At 44.9% G+C, this 22805-nt stretch overlaps 1 protein-coding gene across 9 annotated transcripts in view; it reads left to right on the forward strand.

Annotated features, from left to right (window-relative positions):
* The first annotated feature begins 10668 nt into the window (after positions 1 to 10668).
* Cnot1 (CCR4-NOT transcription complex subunit 1) overlaps positions 10669 to 22805 on the forward strand; it is an 81924-nt gene continuing 69787 nt past the window's right edge. For 7 of the 9 annotated variants that reach the window (XM_028770363.1, XM_028770365.1, XM_028770364.1 and 4 more), the window contains exon 1: positions 10727 to 10828. The gene's annotated coding sequence lies outside the window, so the exon portion shown is untranslated. Of the gene's footprint in view, positions 10829 to 22805 lie in introns of all 9 variants that reach the window. The other 2 variants (XM_028770369.1, XM_028770367.1) reach the window with 2 other exon arrangements.

Raw genomic sequence — 22805 nt, forward strand, 5'->3', positions numbered from 1 at the left:
CCACTCGCCTCTGCCTCTTGAGTGCTGGGATTAAAGGCATGTGCTACTATGCCCAGACCAAGTACTCTATGTCAGGACAGCATAGAAATATTTGTATATCCATGTTTATTGCTGCACTTTGCACAGTAGCCAAGAAAAGCAGTCAGCCCAGGTGTCCATCAATCCATGAGTGAGTAAAGAACAGGTATTAGGATACACATGGACATATTATTAGGATACAAATGAACATTTTGTTCATTTGTTTTTGTTTTACACAAGGGAATTTCATTCGATTATCAAAAAAAAAAATGAAATTATGACATCCAGAGGAAAAAGGATGGATCTGGATGGAGATCATTATGTTAAGTGAAATAAGCCAAACTTTCAGAGAGCTGTATTGCGTGTTTTCTCTCATACATGAAAACTAGATTTAAATGTTAGTGAGTGTGTAACATGAAAGTAGAAAGGAGACTGGGAAGGGCTGCAGATTGCTCAGTCAGGAGTGCACTTGTCATGCAAGCACGAAGACCTGAGTTCTGATCCTTAACACCCACATGTGTACAGTGTTGTGTGCCTGTGATCCTTGTCCTGGGGAATGGAAGGAGGGAGGAGGTAGAAACAAGCACATCTCAAGAGCTAAGTTGGCCATCTAGCCAAGCCAATCTGTGAGCTGTCTTAAAAACAACAACAACAGTAACAACAACAGTGATAAAAAGTGGAACAGGGAAGACATATATCAAACTCTGCCTTCTCCATTCACATATGCACAAACACACATACACATATTTTACACACATGCAAATAAGTAAATAGGGCAATGAGAGGGGGCTGAAGAGGTCTCGAGGCACAGGGAGGGAGAAAGAGAGGGTAATGAATATACTCTCCTAAAAGCAGGAGACTATTTCCAGAGAGGAAAGGCCAGCAGAGCTGGGCATGGTAGCACATGTCTTTAATCCCAGGACCCAGCAGACAGAGAGGCAGGCGGATCTCTGTGAGTCTGAGGCCAGCCTGGACTCCATAGAGAGTTCTAGGACAGCCAGGGCTGTAAAAGTTTAGTGCTTTTCTACACCTGCCCTTGTTCTGAAATAATGACACGGTGACCTGGTGTATTTATTAGTAAACTTCAGGTACTATAGCTGGGCATATTCTGAGCTCTTCAAATCTAACTGTATGCTGGCCTGGCCTATTTCCCAGCCTACTTTCCAGCCACGTGTCCCATGACCTGACATCTTGGTCGAGCCCAAGCCTTGTTCTTCATCCGTGTCCTCAAGGGGACTCCCTTATAGCTCCTCACTATGTAGGACCCCCTCTCACTGGGATCGGAAGTCCGGTCTTAACTCTCCTCCCCAGCTATAGGCTGATCGGCTCTTTATTAACTAATCAGAGGTGATGGAGAACAATTTTTACACAGCATGGAGACCAAAAGTGCTTTAATAATAATAACAACAACCCCAACATCAGGACTGTAATCTCTGGGCACAGTAATCAGCACCTGAATACACAGTGCACAAAACCATCCCCCAACCCAGAGATACATGAGACTCTGTCTCAGAAAACAAATAGACAAACAGAAAAAGGTAGTATAGGGAGACCTAGGTCTTAAAATCATTAAATCACAAGTTTTGGCTCCCCTGCTTGGAACTCTGGGCTCAGTGTCTGCAGGCTTACCTTCCTGCTACACTCAAATTTCTTTAAATCCTCCTCTGAGAGAAATCTCACCAAACAAACAAACAAACAAACAAAAAAACAACTCTTAGCCGAGCAGTGGTGGCGCACGCCTTTAATCCCAGCACTTGGAAGGCAGAGGCAGGTGGATTTCTGAGTTCGAGGCCAGCCTGGTCTACAGAGTGAGTTCCAGGACAGCCAGGGCTACATAGAAAAACCCTGTCTCGAAAAAACAAAAACAAAACAAAACAAAACAAAACAAAACAAAACAAAAAACCTGATCACCTACTTTCCAGCCCTCTCCCCTCTTTTGATACGCCCAACACTTTTAGTTTTTCTTCATTATTCACAGTAGTTTTTACTGAGTTTTGTTTATTTCAACCCCACAAATTGACCACAAGAGATACGAATTCAGGAACTCTGTCTTTAGGAGCTCAATCTTCAAAATCTAGCAGCCCCTCGGGGCACTTCATGCCTATGTGCTGAGTGGCAGAATCCATGGTATGGAATGCACGGAGTAGTTCACTACCTCTAGAGGAGGTTAGTGAGGCATAGTGACATAAAGTGAAATGGATACTACTGTCCCAGTTCACTGATGATGGGACTGAAGCTCAGAGAGTGGGGTCCTAGTGTGAGGTAATTGTTCTGATTGCAGAGCCCAGGTTCTAGTACTCAAGGACCCTTGCTCTGATCACCCTGAAAACAAGTTTGGTACCTGCTGATAGCTAGGAGTACGTGTGGTTTGTTTTTGTTGTGCTGGGGATGGAGCCTGGGGCATCACACACAATAGATGAGCACTCTACCATTGAGCTAGACTCCCAGCTATCTGCTATCCCAGCTAACCCGCCGAGCAGGGGCTTTCTATCCCAAGGCACCATAGAGGACTGGGAACAGTATGACCTGAGCCTGAAAAAGATCAAGATGGTGGGCTGCCTACGGTGATGGCCATATGAAACAGGCAATATTTTTCTCCTGGTTCAGTCTAAAATGGGTATCTCTTGAGATAACTGACAGAGGAAAGCTTTAGAATTGTTGTATTGCCTCTCCCAACTTGCTTTGTAGATTGCTTTCCCCAGGGCACACTGTAGACCATGGGCATGTGCAATTCAGAATAGGTCCAGAATGGAAGGGTTTAGAGACATCCATGGTGGCCAGTTCTCTCTTACAGAAGGGGATGTTGACAGAGACCACATATTAAGGGTAGATGGAATGGAAAGGCAATGTCCAACAGAAGCATCTCTATAGGAGTCCCCAAGTGGGAATGGAAGCAGGACATAGAAGATTTGGATATAGTGAAGGAGCTGTGGTTTGGAACCTCACAACCTCTCATTATACTCTCTAGCTATAGTTTCCTTACGGTCCCATCCCTGGAGTTCTTGAATATGACATAAATGGTTCAGACAAAGGATGGGAGACAAGCCCTCTATATGCCAGAATTCCCTCTGCCTGGGAATTGAATGATGAGTCCAAGATCTGAGTGGCCACTGATAAAGCTGACAGCCAGGTTGCATGCTTGGGTGTCAATAGGAACTCTCTATATGCTCAGATGGAGAGAAGATGGAAGAACTCTCGTGGGAGAGATGTAGGGCAGAGACACCAGGTACTGAGATGCAGAATACGGCAAGGAAGCGTGCCCCTGGTTATAATTCCTGTAACTGAACAGTGCCTACAGGTGATGGACACTCAAATGTTTGCTAAATCAAGAAATGGAAGTCAGTCCTCTGGTGCAGACTTGTAATCCCTCCTACTCCAGGAGTCGAGGCAAGACAGTCCAAGTTTGAAGCCTGCCTGGGCTAAAATATGAGTTCAAGGTCATCCTGGGCAAACCTGATGAGGCCCTGTCTCAAAAGAAAACATGTGTGGGAGGGGGAGTGGATGGAGCAGGTGCAAGTGGCTCGGTGTGCCAATGTTCTTGCCAATCAAGAAAGACAACATGAGTTTAATCTTTGGAACCCACAAAAGCTGGGTAGAGTGGGTCCCATCTCTAAGACAGGAGAATCACCTGGAAACTCCATGGCCAGATAGGTTGCAGCACGCAGAGTTGCAGAAACAAGAGGTCCTCCCTCAACAAAGTGTAAGGAGAGAGAGATCCAACTATAGAAAGCTGTCCTCAGACCTTGACATGCATGCACATACACCAAATAAATTTTAAAATAACTTACAAAGATGAGCTAGGCGGGTGGCACAAGGTAACATAGGGAGACCTTGTCTCAAGCAAACAGTTTAAGAAGAGAGAGACCCATGCTCAGATGGAGAGAAGATGGAGACGCCGGTCTTCAGATCCAGGATGAACATTGAGCAGTTGTGACCCTGGAAGTGGCACAGGCTCAGTCAAGGAGCTACGTTTGGCTGATTGAAGGCAGGACTGAAAAAGCGACCCCAGGACTACCAGTTTCCCTGAGCCCCTGACAACACGGGGGCTGCTGCAGCATGACCTCTGGGTTCTGTTTGCAGGAAGACGCTGACCTGGCTTGCAATTTCTTGGAGGAGACAGGTATTTGGATTCCCTATATCCACAGAGAAGGTGTAAGGTAAATTCTAGGGAAGTCTTGCTGGGGAGCAAGGCTGAGGGTGTGTTCTAGTTTCTTTTCTGTTACTGTGATGAAATGCGTGGACCCGAAAGCAACTTAGGAAAGGATATATCTAGCTGATACTTTAAGTCAAAGTCATTGAGGGCAGTTGGGGCAGGAATTCAAGCAGGAAACTGAAGATAGGCCTGCTTGTTCTTCTGTATAGCATTACTTTTAACCAAGGAACTCACAGCCAAAGAACTAAAGAATTACAGGGAGATACTGCTTGGTAGTTGGCTCGCAAGCTCATGCTTAGGTTTTTATATAGGCCAGGATCACCTGTCCCAGGGATGGTGCCACATGGTGACATGGGCCCCCCATCAACAATGAAGAAAAACTCCCACAGACAGGTCTACAGGCCAATCTGATGTGGGCAATCCCTCAATTGAGACTCCCTTCTCAGGTGACTCTAGGGTGTATCCAGCTGACAGTTAATGTTAACGGGGTGGGATGCCATAGCCTTTCATTCTCACAGTGGTTATCGCTGGAATTTGGGGTGCTTGAAGTAAGATAATCTCCCAAAAGCATTCCACACCAGGAAAGAAATGTCAAGAGGAGGAGGGCCTGAGGTGATCAAAGAACAAGGAGGAAAGCATTGTTCCTCCAGCTATCTAAAGCCGAGCCCCTCCCAGCACCTACAGATGGGTGAGGGGAACTGAACCCAGGACCTCACACCAATCTCCAGTCTACAGATAAATTCTTTCCATAAGGTAAGAGCATTTAAACACGTGTGGCTCTCTCTGAAACTCCTCTTTCCTCCAGCTCTTGCTATCTTCCCCTTTCCTAGACTCACTTTGCTCTGTCTGTTGGCCCCTCACACCACAGAAACAGCTTTCTCACAGCTCACTGTGATAGCCCACAGATCTTGTCCATTTTCCCCCCTTGCTTGACTGCTCACAAAGACGGCAACCCTCCAATGCTCAGCTTCCAGATGCCTCTACCCTAAAGCTGGGCTGCTCTTCTCCCAGCTGTAGCCTAGAGTTCAGAGGCAGCTTTTTTGGGTTCTGGTTCGGCTCTTTGTCACCTTCCCCAAAGCAGCAGCTCCCTTAACCATTGGTAAAGGTGTCCCCAGTTTCCAAAGTCTCTGAGTTTCAGGTTAATGGGGAGTATTGGACATCTTTACTTGGGGGAATCATACGTACCTTCCACAGCCAAATAGAACTTGCCATTTATACTAGTCAGGGTTTTCTAGAGGAACAGAATCATTGAAATGAATATATACATATATGTGTGCGCAAACACACACACACACACACACACACACACACACACACACACACACACACAAGGCTAGAATGCTGAATATGTAGGCTCTAGTGCCAGTGAAGGAATGGACTTGGTAGCAAGAGTGAGAGCAAGCAGGCAGAGAGAGCAGGCTTCCTTCTTCCATGCCCTTTATACAGGCTGCCAGGAGCTGTGGCCTGGATTAAAGGCAGATCTTCCCAACTCAAGACATATAGAATAAAAGCGGTTCTTCTCAGGCTAGCTCAGTGGTTAAGAGCACTGACTGCTCTTCCAGAGGTCCTGAGTTCAATTCCCAGCAAGCACATGGTGGCTCACAACCATCTGTAATGGGATCCAATGCCCTCTTCTAGTGTGTCTGAAGACAGCTACAGTGTACTCATATAAATAAAAAAAAAATCTTAAAAAAGTGGTTCTTCCAGCTTTAAAAGATTTAATAAAAAAAAAAAAGACCCTCTCACAGGTGTGCCCAGTCCCTTGGGTTTTAGTTAATTACAGACATAGTTACAGTGACATCCAAGAATAGCCATCACACCACCTCAGTCTGGTAGAAAGGCAGCAGGAAGATCCTTCCCCTCAGTGGGGCATGCTGGTGTGTGCTGCAGTCTTAGCACTTGGGAGACTGAGGCAGGAAGACTGCTTATTCAAGGCCAGCCTGGGCTCCACAGAGTGTCCCAGGCCAGGGTGGGCTGCATAGAGAGGCCTGAATCTCTCATCTCTCACTGGCTGTCCATCAACTGCTGAATTCTGATGATTTTTCTCTCCCCCTTCTGTGGCTCCAGCTTGCTCTATCTCTACCCCATGGGGCCTCTGGTGGGGTAGCAATCCTTTTTCCACATCACAGCAGAGTCTAAGAATTTGGATATAAAGTCTCCCAGAAAAAGTACAGAGAAGTAGCTTCTTCCTCTCCGTGTATATCTATTTGGAGACAGGGTCTTCCTTCCTACATAGCCCAGGCTAAGTCTAGCTCCCAACTCTCCATCCTCTTGCCTCCGTACTGGGATCACAGGTATATACCACCAAGACAGCTTCAGAGCAATCTTTCCAAACTGTCTGATGTCTGATATCCTTCGTCTCCCTCTTGTCTCTGTCTCTGTCTCTGTCTCTCTCTCTCTCTCTCTTTCTCTCTCTCTCTCTCTGTGTGTGTGTGTGCTCATGTGTGTGTTGAGAGTTAAACTCAAGGTTCACATAGACATGTTGAGCAAGTGATGCACACCTGGGCTTATGCCCCGCCCCCTCACTGTTCCTAGTTTGGGAACTGTCTGTTCAGTTATAGGCCATGGACCATTGCACATTACAGTTGGTCCCTCAGAGATTACCCTGTCAGCAGTGCTTCCAAACCATAACTTCGGGCTAGGGTTGCAGCCCAGTAGTAACATGCTTCTGTAAATCAGCAACAAAACCAAAGCGAGCCACACAGAACTTGTGCTTCAGTTCTTTGCCATTGATCAAATATTAGATTTTGGACAAGAGGTTAACCTCTTTACCTGTCACGTTCTTGCTGGGTGAAGTGACACATGCTTGTAACTGAAGCATTTGAGAGGAAGATAAAGGAGGATCAGGAGTTCATGGCCAACCTCAGTTACAGAGTAAGGCCACCCTGGACTACATTCGACTGTATTTAAACAAACAAACAAACAAACAAACAAACAAACAGGGCCTGTAAAGATGGCTCAGCAGGTAAGAGTTCTCACTGCTCTTGGAGAGACCTAGGTTCTAAGCACCCACACTCAGTAACTCCAGTTCTAGTTTGAGGTACTTGACACCTTCTTCTGGTACCCACAAGAGCTCTCTTCTGGCTCTTTGAGCACCAGGCATGGAATACTACACATCCAAACACGCAGGCACAACACGCACAATCATAAAATTGAGTCTATAAAACATGAAAGAGTTCAGGCATTTTGCTCAGTGGTAGAGCATCTAACTAGCAAGCAAGGCCATGGGTTCAGTCCTCAGCTCTATAAACAAACACACAGACAAAAAACCCAGCAAACAAAACCGAAATTCGGTTTGTTATTGCTTGCACACAAAACAAGAACTCTACCACAAGCCTCAGTTTCATGATCTAGAAAAAGTAGTGACTAGCTCAGCCCATACCTCCCTGGGACACAAGGTGTGGAGGAGATTACATAGTATTTTTAGAACAAGTTGGCTGATTAAAAACAAAGACCCAGGGCTATAGTGGTTGTCAATGCTCCAGATCTTGGCTAGCAAGTTCACTCCCTATCTTTGTGCCTACATTCCCGGCACTTGGAAAGCTGAGGCAGAAATGAGAATTTGAGTCCATCTGGCCAACACAGCAGAGCTATGCATGAAGCAAACAAGACAAACGAACAAACAGACTAGGGCACTTGACTAGCATGGGGAAGTGATTCACCTGGTGTAACTCAGGAAGTTAGTGGTGTAGTCCAGGTAGGAAGTGGGTTTCTGGTTGTTTCAGAGGGCTTAAAACAAAACAAAACAAAACAAAACAACACAATATTGCAATTACTTCTTTGAGAATATTATACATGTATTTAGTGTATTTCTGTCATATTTATCCCCACCTCCTAGGTCCCTGCCCAGCTTTATGTTGTCCTGTGTGTGTTATTGTTGTCATCTGTCTGTCTGTCTGGAGACACAGGGTCTCACTATGTGGCTCTACTGTCCTGGAACCAGGATGGTTTAACTCACAGAGATCTAACTGCTTCTGCCTAAATTCGAGCTCTGAGCCCAGGGCATGAGGGCATGAGCAACTACACCAGCTCCCCTCCGCCCCCTGCCCCCTCAACTCCCACCCCCCCACTCCCTACCCCCCACCACAGAGTCCAGTTTGATCTGCCTGCGTACTTATGGAGGATGGGACATCAACTGGAGCGTAGTGAGTATATAAAACTCTCTCCATATGCCGGCAGCCATCAACTGTCAATAAGCTCCTCAGGCAGGGCTAGGAGCTCGTGAGCCCTCCTCCTTGTCTCTATGGAATTTTTGCAGTACGTCTCTTGGACATCCTTTGGCCCAGGGAAGTCGAAGCTTTGGATAGGAAGAAGTCCTAAAGTAGTCAAAACTCCCAAAAATTGAAGTTACTCAGTTATCTGGGAAAAAAAGGGGGGAGGGGCTGAAAATACCATCAAGAGAAATAAGGTCACTGATTTCTGCTTTGCTTTCTTCAGAGAATCTCTCTCCACATGATTTTTAAACAGTCTACACAGATCTAAAAACTTCTTTGTTATATAGCTGTGTTTTGTTTCCCAGCCTTCTAAGACCACAAAACAATACAAGTTTGCTGATTTTTCTCTTCAGTTTTTAAAATAGTTCTTACTATGATAAAAATTACCATATTAAAATTATTTCTTACATCTAAATCCTTCATTCCCAAATTACTTTTTTTTCCCCAGGGCTGAGGACTGAGCCTTGTGCTTTTGAGGCAAGCGCTCTACCACTGAGCTAAATCCCCAACCCCTCCAAATTACTATTTTAAAAAAATTTTAATTTGGGGCTGGAAAGATGTTTCCATCTGCTCTTCTAGAGATCCTGAGTTCAATTCCCAGCAACCACATGGTAGCTCACAACCATCTGTAATGAGATTGGATGCACCTATCCTGATGTGTCTGAAGACAGCTACAGTGTCACATACATAAAATAAGTAAATAAATTTTTAAAAAAATTTAATTTTTTACTTTTATTTTTTTATTTTTTTAAAATTTATTTATTTATTTATTTTTGGTTTTTCGAGACAGGGTTTCTCTGTGTAGCCCTGGCTGTCCTGGAACTCACTCTGTAGACCAGGCTAGCCTCGAACTCTCGAACTCAGAAATCCGCCTGCCTCTGCCTCCCAAGTGCTGGGATTAAAGGCGTGCGGCACCACTGCCCGGCATTTTTTATTTTATTTTATTTTATTTTATTTTATTTTATTTTATTTTATTTTATTTTTTTTAAATCTAGGGGCTGGAAAGATGGCTCAGAGATTACAAGCGCTGGCTGCTTTTCCAGAGGACCCACCTAGTGACTCATGACCATCTGTAACTCCACTTCCAGAGGAACCGACACCCTCTTCTGACCTCTGAGGACGTTGTACACACAAGCATAGATTTACATGCAAGCAAATGCCCCCCACACGTAAAATAAATGTCTTTAACACATCTCTTTAAAGTTCAAATAGTCCTGGTGTGAGAGGTTACGCCTACTATCATCTCAGTAGTTTGGAAGATTCCAAGGAGCTCAAGGTCAGTTTATGCTTCATAGTGTATTTCAGGCCAGCCTGAACTGCAGTTGGGTTAACTGAATGAGACCTTGTCTCACAACTCAAACATACAAAAATCCTACAAGATAGGATACAGCGGATAACATAGCCTTTTATCCAAGAAGCAAAGGGGACTGGAATCCTTGAGGATGGCCAAGGGCAGAAGGAGAACTTCAGTTTCTGTATCTCTTCAAAAGACCAGTGGGGGGGGCCGGGGGGGGGGGAGAAGACAAATGGAAAACAAACTTTAAAAGAGCTAGGACTAGGTGGGCATCTTGGAGACTACATTCTCCAGCATGCATTGCTGCTCTAGGGCGCAGACAGTGATGGAAGATACCACGTTACTTTTGCGCCAGGAATAGGCGGGGCGTGTGACTACATAACCCAGGATGCAAAGAACCTCAACTTTGCCCCGCGTCTGACGTTTTCTGATGGCTGGTGCTCCTTACTAACGAGATCCGAGGGGTGGACAATGCTTCCGCTGGGAACCCGCACAGCCTCTCGGACCATGACATTTCGAAAGACGAAGGAAAGTAGACGAGGGCTGCATCACCCTGTCTCTAAGTTAGAGTAGTTTGTGCACAGGTTGGCAGTGCATTACGGGCTCCCTCCCGTATTTTTTTGTTTCCCGGAGGCAATAGCAAGGCAGACCCCATAGGTCGAACACTTCGAAGGCAGATAGATGTCTTCGAGTCCCAAATCGAAGTTCTTAACGTCTACCCATTGGCTCGCACCCGGGTGCGCAGGCGCCCGGGCTCGGACCCAGTCCCTTAGGGCTGATGAGCGGCAATTGGCCTGAGCCCGCAAAATAGGAGTCTGGATTGGTAGTTGCTAGCAGGAGCCTGGTTTCTTCCTCGACTTCTGCGAGTGATTAGTGTGTGATTGGTTTAAATCCGCGGGTACCCGTCAGCGATTGGACGGCCGTTGCGGTCAGCGTGCGGCCATTGGTTGGCGCTAGGGCCATCCCTCCACCAGCGGGCAGCGAATGGTGAAATGGGAACTGGGAGGGGAAAGGCCGCGACGTGAGCGCGCGACCTCGGGCGCCATTTTGTCGAGAAACAAGCGGAGTTAACCGAAGAGGGGGGTCGAGGAGAGTCGGAGTCGAGGACCCAGGAGTTTCCTGTGTCCAGCGCTGCCGGAGCCGCCTGAGGTGAGGCGGGCTGGGGCTGGGTTTGGGGGTGGCGGAGGCTGGGAGTGTCAAGCGCGGGATGCGGGTCCGGGTGGGAGCGGTACCGGGGGTGGACCAGCGACCACTTGAAAGCTTTCCCGGAGCGTCGGGACTCGGGCAGCCGAGACGGAGACGTGGAACCAGGCGGGAGGGGACGGACTCGGCCCGCTCGCGGCGGCTTTACTCTCTGGAGAGGGGAGACCGGTGCGCACGTTCCTGGATTCGGAGCGCCGGGCGCGGGTGAGCCCCGGAGCGGCTCGGCCTGGGGCCTAGAGGCTTCGAGGATGGCGGCGGCGGTGGCAGTTCGGATCCCAGGGCCTCGGCTCGCCGCGCGCGCAGGCTGCACCCTCCCCTGAGCGCACGAGCTCCTCAACTGCCCCTTTTCTCCCGGGCTCTCGGATGGGGGGCGATGGGCACGGGCGCCCGCGGCCTAGGTCCTCGGCGGGCGGGGGACGGGTTTGGAGTTGCTGCCGACTCGTAGGGCTTTCCGGGGACTCACTCTCCTTCGCCCCCCCAGCACGTTGTCAAGCCCCCTGCTTTCTGCTGGTTGGCGGTGGGAGGGGCGGGCGGGAGCGAGCACTTCCGTGTTACTTCTCGCCACAGGTTTTTTGTTCCACTCGCGCGCCCGGGCGCTCGCACTTTTCAACAAGTCGGTCCGCCACTTAAGTCACCTAGGTCCCTGTGCGGTCGTTAGTGTTGGTTCTGTTCCCCCCCTGCCCTCCCCCCACCGGCAACTCCCGGCAGATGCCCACCAGTGAGCTGAATGCTTGTAGTTCTTGTAGTTGGTGCAGGTCTTGGAGAGGTTTAAAGCCTAAGGCTAAACAAACACATTTAGCCATGCCACCAGGTCTGGGAGTTCACCCACCTGTGCTCACAGACGTTACTTGCAGGAGGAATACTTTGTAGGTTTTTAAAAGGTGCTTTTCAAAGTGTTGTATGTAAAAAATCAAACTTTATGAGAGGTAAACCCCTCCCCTGAAGTCATCTCGTCAAAGATTACACTCCCACCTTCCGTAAACATTTAATCCAGGCAGGCCTTGTACCTGTGAGCTCTACCCCGAGATGTTGAGTTTCTTTGGGGCCTATTTTTTTTTCTCTTCTCTATTCAAAACCGAGTAACAGTACTTGAGTTTCCCTACCTGTTTTGTTACAGTTCGATCCCTTGTGATTATAATGGAGATTAAAAAAACAAAACAAAACAACAAACCCAACAACAATTAGCCAATAACTGAGTAAGTGTACTCCTCATTAGAGACAATAGCAGCATTTCCCTCGTGACATCTCTCCTTGGAAAAGGAGTAGGGATACATGTTGTGAAAATGATGGAGTTATAGATGGGATCTGTTTTAAGTGATTGTTGAGGGAATTACAGATGGTTGTCCCATTGCAGGAAAATGGGCTGGTGATAGCAAGCAGTGCCCTCCCCTGAACAGTAGGGTTGTTAGTAAAGGTTCTGTTGGCAGGCAAAGGGGCTGACTTGGAAATTTGGTTCTTTTTCACCTGGGCCTGGCTGTTTAGTGGAAGCAAGTCTAGAATTGAGACACACACCAAAAAAACCTGACCTTTAGCTGGGTGTGGTGACACAGGCTGCTTGTAATCCCAGCAGTACAGAATGGGGCATGAAGCTCATTATAATTTCTTTACAGCCTAGGCTACATATTAAAACCTTGTCTCAACAACAAAAACAGTGGAAAAAAACAAAGGCAGGGAGGGGAGGATCCTGACACTAATACCTGGAAGTATTTTTTTTAATCCAAGATTAAAATTTGTTGAATAACACACGCAGAGAGAGTGAGTGAGTGAGTGAATGAGTGAGTGAGTGAGTTTAGCTTTCTTGTGCCACAGCTCATGTGTGGAGGTTAAAGAATAACTTTCAGGAGTTAGTATTCTGATTCTTCCTTGAATTTCAAGGATGGATCATGGATCTTGGGTTTTCATGTTTGTGTGGCAAATGCTTCTACCTTCTGAGCCATCTTGAGGCCCTTAACAATTGTAGTCTTAGAAGTTGGTTTGTGTGTGTGTGTCCTTTTATTTTATTACTTGTGTGTGTTTTGTGTGTTTGTGTATGTGTACCATGTGCATGCCTGGTACCTTGAAGAGTTCAGATGAGGGCATTGGATCCCTTGGAACTGGGGTTATGGGTGGCTTGGAACCTATACCACCCATAGGGTGTGGTTCTTGATAACTTGGGACCTCTGTAAGAGCAGCAAGGGCTCTCTTGACTTGCTGAGCCGTGTCTCCAGAACTTTTTGAGACAAGGTGTTGCTCCTATAGTTCATGGTAGCCTCAAGTTCAGAGTCCTTCTGTCTTAGTTGATTAAGTGACAGTGTTACAGCACTGTTGGATTATACTCATAGACTCATAACCTAACCGTATTCTGTCTCTTTAAGACTCATTGTGTGAGTGGATTTATGTTGGTATGGTGAGTACTTGCCACAGTACTCATCAAGGTTAGAGGACAACTTTCTTTGTTTTTTTCTTTTGGTTTTTCGAGACAGGGTTTCTCTGTATAGCCCTGGCTGTCCTGGAGCTCTGTAGACCAGGCTGGCCTCGAACTCAGAAATCTGCCTGCCTCTGCCTCCCAAGTGCTGGGATTAAAGGACAGCTTTCAAGAGTGGTTTCTCTTCTACTGGTTGGGTCCCAAGCATAGAACGCAGGTTGTCAGGCTCTGTGGCAAGTCCCTCTACCCACCTGTGTACTTGTCCCCATTTGATGCTTCTTGAATTATCAAAAATACTATAGGCCCCTTTGAAATGGCATGTTTGCTGACACACTCTGTATGCTTTGTTGGGGGTTGAACACAAGACATTACAAAAGGTCTACTCGAGTTATGTTTTGCCCTTTGTCCTCCACCCCTACCCCCAAGGATTCATTATGAAGCACAGACTAACTTGGACTTGTCATCTTGCTGTTCCCAAATGCTGAAATTACAGGTGTGTGCCATCACTTCTGTTTTGGCTTTATTTATTTATTTATTTGTTTTATTTATTTAGAGACAATTTCTCTGTGTAGCCCTGACTGTCCTGGAACTAACTCAGTTTGTATACCAGGCAGGTCTCAAATTCAGAGATCCTCCTGCTTCTTCCTCCCAAGCTCTGGGATTAAAGGTTTGCCACCACCTGGCATGTTTTGGTATATTTTTAATAAAAGATATATGTGTATATAAGTATGCCTTCTTGTCTTAAATACTAGGTCCCAAGAACAAAAGTTTTCACTTATAAAGAATTAGCTGAAATGATGGGCCTAGTGACTCAGGCCTGGTAATTCCAGCACTGAGGCTCAGGCAGGAGGATCAGGAGTTCAGCCGAGCTTCAGCTCATAGTTAGCTTTGGTACAGGAGATCCTGTCCCAAGGGGAAAAAAAAGGAATTAGCTGAAACATTTCTTAAATGACACCGAGTAAGTTTTTCTGTTTTCAAAGTAAATCCCAATGAGGTTTTTGTTTTGTGTTCTGGGCATGGTATCTGGGATCTAGCATATACTAGGGAATCCTCTGCTGCTAAACTACAGTCCTAGCTCCCAGTGAATAGTTAAGATTTTATTTATAGGAAGTCCAACAATGCTTTTCTGTTGGTTCACAGTTTTATTACATAATGCAGGTTTGGAAGCCAGAAGACAACTTTGTAGGAGTCAGTAATCATCTGGTGGGTCCTGAGAATTGAACTGGAGTTGTCAGGCTTTTTCTATCAAGGCACCTCACTTGTTTTGATCTTGAGGCAGGGTCTCACTATTGCACTAACAGTAAACTGTACTGGCCTGGATCTCACAGTGACCCAGCTCTCAGGTGTTGGAATTAAAGGTGCTAGCCACAAGACTGGGCTGGCTCCAGGTCCTTAAGCATGTTTCAAAGGCCAAATTGATCGTCACCATGCCTAGTTTTTTATGTCAATATTTATATATTTGTAAGAATATAGCAAAGCAAATAAAAGTCATTCATTGAAAAGTGTTTTTTGAGAAGGTAGTAATTAATCTGAGATCCTGTGTTCTGATTTCTTCAAAAAGCCTCTGGAAGGGTAGAGCAGTGTAAGTTTAAGAAGTTCATTTCTGGCTGGGTGGTGGTGGCGCACACCTTTAATCCCAGCACTTGGGAGGCAGAGGCAGGCGGATTTCTGAGTTCGAGGCTAGCCTGGTCTACAGAGCGAGTTCCAGGACAGCCAGGGCTACACAGAGAAACCCTGTCTCGAAAAACCAAAAAAAAACAAAAAAAGTCTTGATGGTGGGAGAGGCTGCAAGTAAGGGAGCCGCTCCCTTGGGCTTTGTTTTTGTTTGTTTGTTTGTTTTTTCCTCGAGACAGGATGTCTCTGTGTAGTCCTGGCTGTCCTGGAACTCACTCTGTAGATAAGGCTGGCCTAGAACTCAGAAGTCTGCCTGCCTCTGCTTTTGTTTTTTAAATTGTGTTTTGGGGAGTTAGCCATAGTCCTTTCAGAATTTACAGGATTACTTTTCTTTTGTTTTTGTATTTTCCCATAGACAAGGTTTCTTTTCTTTTCTCTCCCTCGGGGGCCCCCCCCCCCAAGATTTATTTATTTATTTTATGTGAGTACAATGTCAGTCTCTTCACACACACCAGAAGAGGCCATCAGATCCCATTACAGATGGTTGTGAGCCACCATGTGGTTGCTGGGATTTGAACTCAGGACCTCTGGAAGAGCAGTCAGTGAGTGATCTTAACTACTGAGCTATCTCTCCAGTTCCTGGAGACAAGGTTTCTCTGTAATAGCCCTGGCTGGAACTTATCTTGTAGACCAGGCTGTCCTCGAACTCAGATCCATTTGCCTCTATCTTTCAGTTCTGGGATTAAAGGCATGTGCATCACCATGTCCAGCTGTATACAGTTGCTTCTTAATGCTGAATAGGTTGAAATGCATTATCTTGCTCGGGTCTACATTCACCCATAGTGATGATGACTGCATGGTCTTTAACAACAACAAAAAGCCAACAATGAAGTAGTATTTTTTATTTTATTTTTATTTGTATGGGTGTTTTGTGCATGTGTGTCTGCTGCTCTTAAAGACCAGAAAGTGTGTGTGTGTGTGTGTGTGTGTGTAATCATATCCCGAAAACTGTAGTTACTCAGTTGAGAAACTGCCACATGGGTGCTGTGAATAGAACCCAGGTTCTTTGGAAGAGTAGCCATTGCTCTTAACCACTGAGCCATCTCTCCAACCATTTATCTGCATGTTCTTGAAGCAAGGAGACAGGTGTACAGACACATTCTTGTGGCATTTCTTGAATTGTGTTTTTAGATTTAGTTGAGGTAATCCTGATGGATGACTGTGGTTCTCTGCATATTTATTCATGCTCATCACCACATTCAACAGGCTTGTCCCTCAGATGGAGACTTAGCAGTGAGAGGGCATCTTGAAGGGTAGACCAGTATTTTTATTGTATTGAGGGAGCCATTTTCTCCCAGGAAGGTCCTCTTGTTTTGAAAGTACATGGGCTGTTTTTGATAAGCACTTGTTCTGAATGTCTGCTTTCTTTTCAACAACAGCCTGAGAAAAGTGTGGCATCCCAGGTCCAGGTTTCTTTTCCAAGGATGTGGAGGGAGGAACACACACACACACACACACACACACACACACACACACACAGAGGCACTGAGACACTGTCTTTCTAGAAGATACTGTGCTTGAAGGTAATGTAGGTCAGGAAGAACTGTGGGTGTCAGTGTTTTCCTTTCACTTTGAGCCAGGGTCTCTTCATTACTGTTACATTATGCTAGGTAGGCTGTCTGGTCAAGGAGCTTCAGGGGATTTCTCGCCTTTACCTACCATCTTGCTGTCAGGAGCATTGGGTTACAGACACCTGCTACCATACTCAGCTTTATGTGGGCTCTGGGTATTTAAACTCATGTCCTAATGTTTACGCAGCAAGTGCTTTACCCATGTAGTCATTTCCCCAGCCCTGTTTTTTTTTAAAGATTCTGTGTGTCTGTGTGTCTGACTGTAGAGGCCAGGGGTGTTGGATCCCCTGGAGCTGGAGTTAACAGGTAGTTGTAAGCCAGCCACCTGATAATGGGAACCAATTTATATCCTCTGAGAAGCAAGTGCTTTCAACCATTGCCCATCGTCCCAGCTTTCCTAAAAATATTTCTGACACTGGGCATTTCTAAGCCCAAGAATAGAATTTTTTTTTTTCTTTTTGGTTTGGTTTTTTAAGACAGGGTTTCTCTGTGTAGCCCTGACTGTCCTGGAACTCACTCTGTAGACCAGGCTAGCCTCGAACTCAGAAATCCGCCTGCCTCTGCCTCCCAAATGCTGGGATTAAAGGCGTGCGCCACCACCGCCTGGCCGAGAATAGAATTTTTAAACATTAAAAATGTTTTATTATTTTTTATTGGTAGAGGTACTCTGCCAGCTCCAGTGTCCTTGTGGAGATCAGAGATAGCATGTGGGGTTGGTTCACCATGTGGCTCCCAGGTAACAAACTTAGTGCTTCATGCTTTGTGGCAAGTACTTACTAAGCCATCTCACAGGCTCAAGAACATATAATTAAAGATAGTATGCATGTGCGATGGCATACATAGTGGAAGTCAGAGGACTGCTTGAGAGAGGCTGTTTTCTCATTGCACTGCCAGTGCATCCTGTCTGACTAGAACACTTAATTTTCGAAGCTGAATATGATGATAGATAGATACATGGCTGTAATCCCATCTACTTGAGTGGCTGAGATGTGCATGGATTACACATTGGAGGTGAGCCTGGGATATGTTAGTTGAAGGCCAGTGCTAGATCTTCTGTCTCAAAAGGCCAGTGTTTTTGGATGCTTATCACACTTGTGTAATTGTCCTTTTTAGCTGGGCTAACAGGTACGGATGCAGTACATACATTCATGTTTTGCCTGGGGTGTTTCTGAGAATGTACCCCTTTTTCAAGCAGATATACATCATAGTTACTTGAAAGTGTTACTACATATCACTGTGGATATGTGCGTGTGAGTCTAGTACCTGTGGAGCCAGAAGAGCTCCATGGATCTGGATAGTAGAAGGCCTTATGTAGGTGCTAAGAACAGAAAGAACTCTGGTCCTCTAGAAGAGCAGTCTGGGCTTCTAACTTCTGAGCCATCTCTTCAGCACCAAGTGAGGTTTTAGTTTCTCTGGTGATTAAAATAATTGACATTAATTTCTTTAACTATACTAACCTAGCTTTGAAATATTTGTATGTAGGTAGCCTTTTTGAGTCCTTATCTGTCTTTGGTTTTAGTGACTAATCTCTACCTTCCACACACAGAACTCACAGGCACACACTGTTTTTGTTTTTGTTTTCCTTTCAGTGTAAGAGTTTCACTCTCTAGCCCTGCCTTGCCTGAATCTGGTTTTGTAGAATGGGCTGGGTTCTAGCTCACAGAACTCCCATCATCCACTTCTGCCTCTGGAGTGCTGGGGTTAAAGATTTGTGCTACCACATCTGGCTGAAGTACTTAACATATTATAATCTGATAAACAGTTCTATTACGTTCTCTATATTGGCTCTAAACCTAAGGCACCCACCCATCCCCAAGCCTCCTAGCAGCTTGGACTTTTTTCTTAAAAAAAAAAAAATTAATTATTTTACGTGTGTCAGCCTGGCGGTGGTGGCGCACGCCTTTAATCCCAGCACTTGGGAGGCAGAGGCAGGTGGATTTCTGAGTTCCGAGGCCAGCCTGGTCTACAGAGTGAGTTCCAGGACAGCCAGGACTACACAGAGAAACCCTGTCTCAAAAAAACCCCCCCCAAAAAAATATTTTACGTGTGTCAGTGTGTGTGCCATATTATGCCTGGTACTCACTAGAGGTAAGGATGGGTGCTGGGAACTAGACCAAGGTCCTCTGTAAGAGCAACAAGTGGTTTTTAACCTCTGAGTCATCTCTCCAGCCCCTTGGCCTCATGGTTTATTAAAATTTCTGTTGGGACTCTGTCTTCAGTTATGTATCTTTTGGGTTGTTTTTTGAGATAGGGTCTCATGCAGTCCTGGCTGTTTAGAACTATGTAGATAGAAATAGCCTTGAACTCAGATCCTTCTGCCTTTTTTCTGTGAGCTGGGATTAAAGGTGTGTGGCGAAACACTTGGCCCTTGTGGCTGGTGATACATCATGTTACCAGTAACCTTATTGATACATGAAAGTGTAACTAAAGACATCTCTTGAATGGACCTTAGAGACAAAACATTTTCAGATTTTGACTACATTGTTTTTTGTTTTTTTTTAAGATGTATTTACTTTGTTTGTATTCATGTTTACCTGCTAGTATGTATCTTTTCCATGTGTGTGCCAGGTGGCCTCAGATCAGAAGAGGATGTTGGATCCTCTGGAACTGGAGTTTATGGGTGGTCCTGAGCCACCACCATTTAGGTTCTGGGAATAGACTTAATGTATCCTCAACAACTGCTCTTAAAACTGTTGAGACAGAGCCAGGCATAATCCCAGCAGTTGGGAGGCAGAGGCAGGTGGATTTCTGAGTTCGAGGCCAGCCTGGTCTACAGAGTGAGTTTCAGGACAGCCAAGGCTACACAGAGAAACTGTGTCTCGAAAAACAAACAAAACCTGTTGAGACAGTTCTCCAGACATTTGTTTCAAACTCTCATCTTTAAATGGGGCATGGTGATGCACACCTGTAACTTTGTTGCCCTCTCCAGACTGAAGTGGGAAGAAATTGCCTGTCAGTCTAAGCTACTAGTGATATATATATCTTTAGATACACAAAGAGAAAGAGACCTTACCAGGTTGTGTTTTACCAATCTAGAAATTGAATATATCCACTGGGCCCACAGAAAGACAGTTTGCAAATCCATAACCATCCTCCTGTCTGCCTCCAGAGTATTGGTATTGCAGGTGTGTATCTCTGTGCCAGTCTAGCTCATGTTTAATTAGTATGTTTCTGATTTACCTCTTCTACGCCTTTTTTAGCCATTTGTTTAATACTCTTTTGGTTTGTGTTTTTTTTTTTTTTTTTCCCCCTTGGTTTTTCGAGACAGGGTTTCTCTGTGTAGCCCTGGCTGTCCTAGAACTCACTCTATAGACTAGGCTGGCTTCGAACTCAGAAATCCACCTGCCTCTGCCTCCCAAGTGCTGGGATTAAAGGTGTGCGCCATCACTGCCTGGTTTGTAGTTTATCTAGCTTTTTGCAAAAACATGACTTTGTGAGTGTATAAAGAGTTGTGTATACTCCAAATGCTTAAGCAAAATGTAGACTAATATGCATGTTGCATATATGTATATTGGCCAGAATGTGTGTTCATCAGCCACCTACTTACTCATGGGTATTTTTATAGATTTATTTATTTTATGAGTGCGTTATCTGCATGTACAACTGTGGGCCAGAAGAGGGCATCAGATAGATACCTTTATAGATAGTAGTGAGCAATCATGTGGTTGCTGGGAATTAAACTCCGGACCTGGAAGAGCAGTCAGTGCTCTTAACTGCTAAGCCATCTCTCCAGCCCTCATGGGTATTCTCCTGTTTATTGATATTCTCCCTCCCTCTCCCCTACCCCTCTAGTTTTATTTTTTATATGAGTTTACTGTAGCTGTCTTCAGACACACCAGAAGAGGACATTGGATCCCATTACAAATGGTTGTGAGCCACCATGTGCTTGCTGGGAATTGAACTCAAGACCTCTGGAAGAAACAGCGCTCTTAACTGCTGAGCTATCTGTCCAGCCCATGGGTATTCTTTTGCTGAAAAATATTGCAGTTGACAATATTTTGTATGTTATTGGACACTTGGAAGTATGTAGATTATTAGAAAGATTGCTTTTCTTAGAGGATTTTAAGTGAAAATCTCTTTGTGTAATCACTGTTAATGAAGACCACATTTTTCTTTGGTCTTACAAACTTAGTTGTGCTTGGTAGCGGTTTTTCTATTTACCATTTAAAAAAACCACACACACAGGGATCCTGCTATTCAGAGTTCTGCAGCTTTTCCCATAACAACAGGGATGGTTTACATTAACATCTGGTGGCTATGAGTATTTGTTACCTAATGTTTAAGAGACTCTGCTTTTGGGTGGTATTTTCCAGTGGAAATGTGAATGTTCTTTCTTAAGTTTTTTGTTCTACAAGATACAAAGTGACTGTTTGAGAAAACTATATTAAGTGGTTATTGCCTGTTGGATAAAGTTTTGTGAACTGCAGATAACCTTTACGCTAGTGGAATTTTTGGTTATTCCTGCTGTTTTTGGAGAATTACTCAAAATGTCTTCTGTGATTACTATTTTGCTTTTTTTTTTTTTTTTTTTTTTTAGTTTGTTTGTCCTTTTAAGGGAGTGGGAGGGAAGACATTGCTGAAGACCAAACCCAGAGTTTTTTGTGGGCTAGACCAGCCCTCTATCTGAGTAATATTTCCAGCCCACTGAATAGTTGTATCTCTCATTTACTTAAAAATATTATTGTTCAGGTAATTGTTGACTTGTGTTACATTGCTGTGACTTTAGTGCCGTTTCTTTTTGTGGGTGTGTTTATTTTGAGACAGTCTTTCTTTCTTTTTTTTAATGTATTCACCATTGCTCTCTTCAGACACACCAGAAGAGTGCATCAGACCCCATTGCAGATGGTTGTAAGCCTCCATGTGGTTGCTGGGAATTGAACTCAGTACCTCTAGAAGAGTAGTCGGTGCTCTTAACCACTGAGCCATCTCTCCAGCCCAAGACAAAGAGGCTTGTGTAGCCTCTGTCTGTACCCTCAAACTCAGTGCTTAGAGTTAAATTCAACCTTCTTAATGCTGCGATCCTTTAATATAGTTCCTCATGTAGTGGTGGCCCCTAACCATAGAGTTATTTTTGTTGTTACTTCATGACTGTAACTTTGGTACTGTTATTAATAATAATGTAAATATTTTTGGAGATAGGAATTTGCCAAAGGGGTCAGGATTCACAAGTTGAGAACCACTGCTCTAGAATATTGATATTACAGAAGTGTGCCATGAGGACAAGTGGTCAGTGCCCTACCATTTTGCCCTGTACAGCAAATTCAGATTCAAATCAAGAATCGGAGATCAAAATAGCCTCGAACTCCGATCTTCCTGAGTATGACTGTGGGATGGGTTTAATGGTTGAGGGCTAGTGTGGCTGTCTCCTATAGGTAGTTATTTCTGATGTAACTATTCTAGCACCACAATCACAACAAGTCTTGTGAGGTTTAGAAGGATGCATAAATGTGTTTCTAAGGGAGAGGGGGAAACTTGTTTATTTTTTTTTTTAAGTGTGTGTATGTGTTGTGTGTGTTTATTTTTGTGTAGGTGCCTGTAGGAGGCCGTAGGGAGAGTTGTGAGCTGCCCGGTGTGGATGCTGGGAATTAAACTAAGGTTCTCCATGTCTTTTTTTGTTGGTTTTTTCAAGACAGGGTTTCTCAGTGTTCCTTTTTTTTTCTCTTTAATGACTTATTTTTAGGTTATGTGTGTTGATGTTTTTGCCAGCATATGTCCATGTGAGGGTGTCAGATCCTACTGCCATGTGGGTGCTAGGAATTGAACTCTTGACCTCTGGAAGAGCAGCCAGTGCTGAGCCATCTCTCTAGCTCTGCTCTATGCATTCTTAATTGCTAGGTCATCTCTCTTAGCCCCCTTTGAGTGTTTTCCTTTAAGGTTTTGGTTTTGCTTATTTTTTTAAATATTGGTGTGTGTTGTGGCTTGTTTGTGGAGTTCAGGACAACCTTCAGGAGCTGGATTTCTTCCATCCTCTTTTTCAGGGAGTGAACTCAATTTGTCAGCAAGTGTTTCATCAGCCCAGCCTAGCCCAAGAGCTGGCTCAGAGATTTTGAGATTCCCAAGGGTCTCGGTTCATGTGGCAGTTCACAACCCATCTGTAACTCTAGTTTCAGGGAATCTGACCTTTTGATCTTTAAGGGCAATGCACACCTGTGGTGCCCAGCCATACAAACAAACAAAACATCCATGCATGAAATAAAAATAAGTTAAAGATTACTCAGTGGTAGCACATACCTTTAATCCCAGCCCTCACAAGGCAGAGGCAGGCAGATTTCTG

Source organism: Grammomys surdaster, unplaced genomic scaffold (genome assembly GCF_004785775.1).
Source record: "Grammomys surdaster isolate TR1022 unplaced genomic scaffold, NIH_TR_1.0 201, whole genome shotgun sequence".
NCBI classification, from domain to species: Eukaryota; Metazoa; Chordata; class Mammalia; order Rodentia; family Muridae; genus Grammomys; species Grammomys surdaster.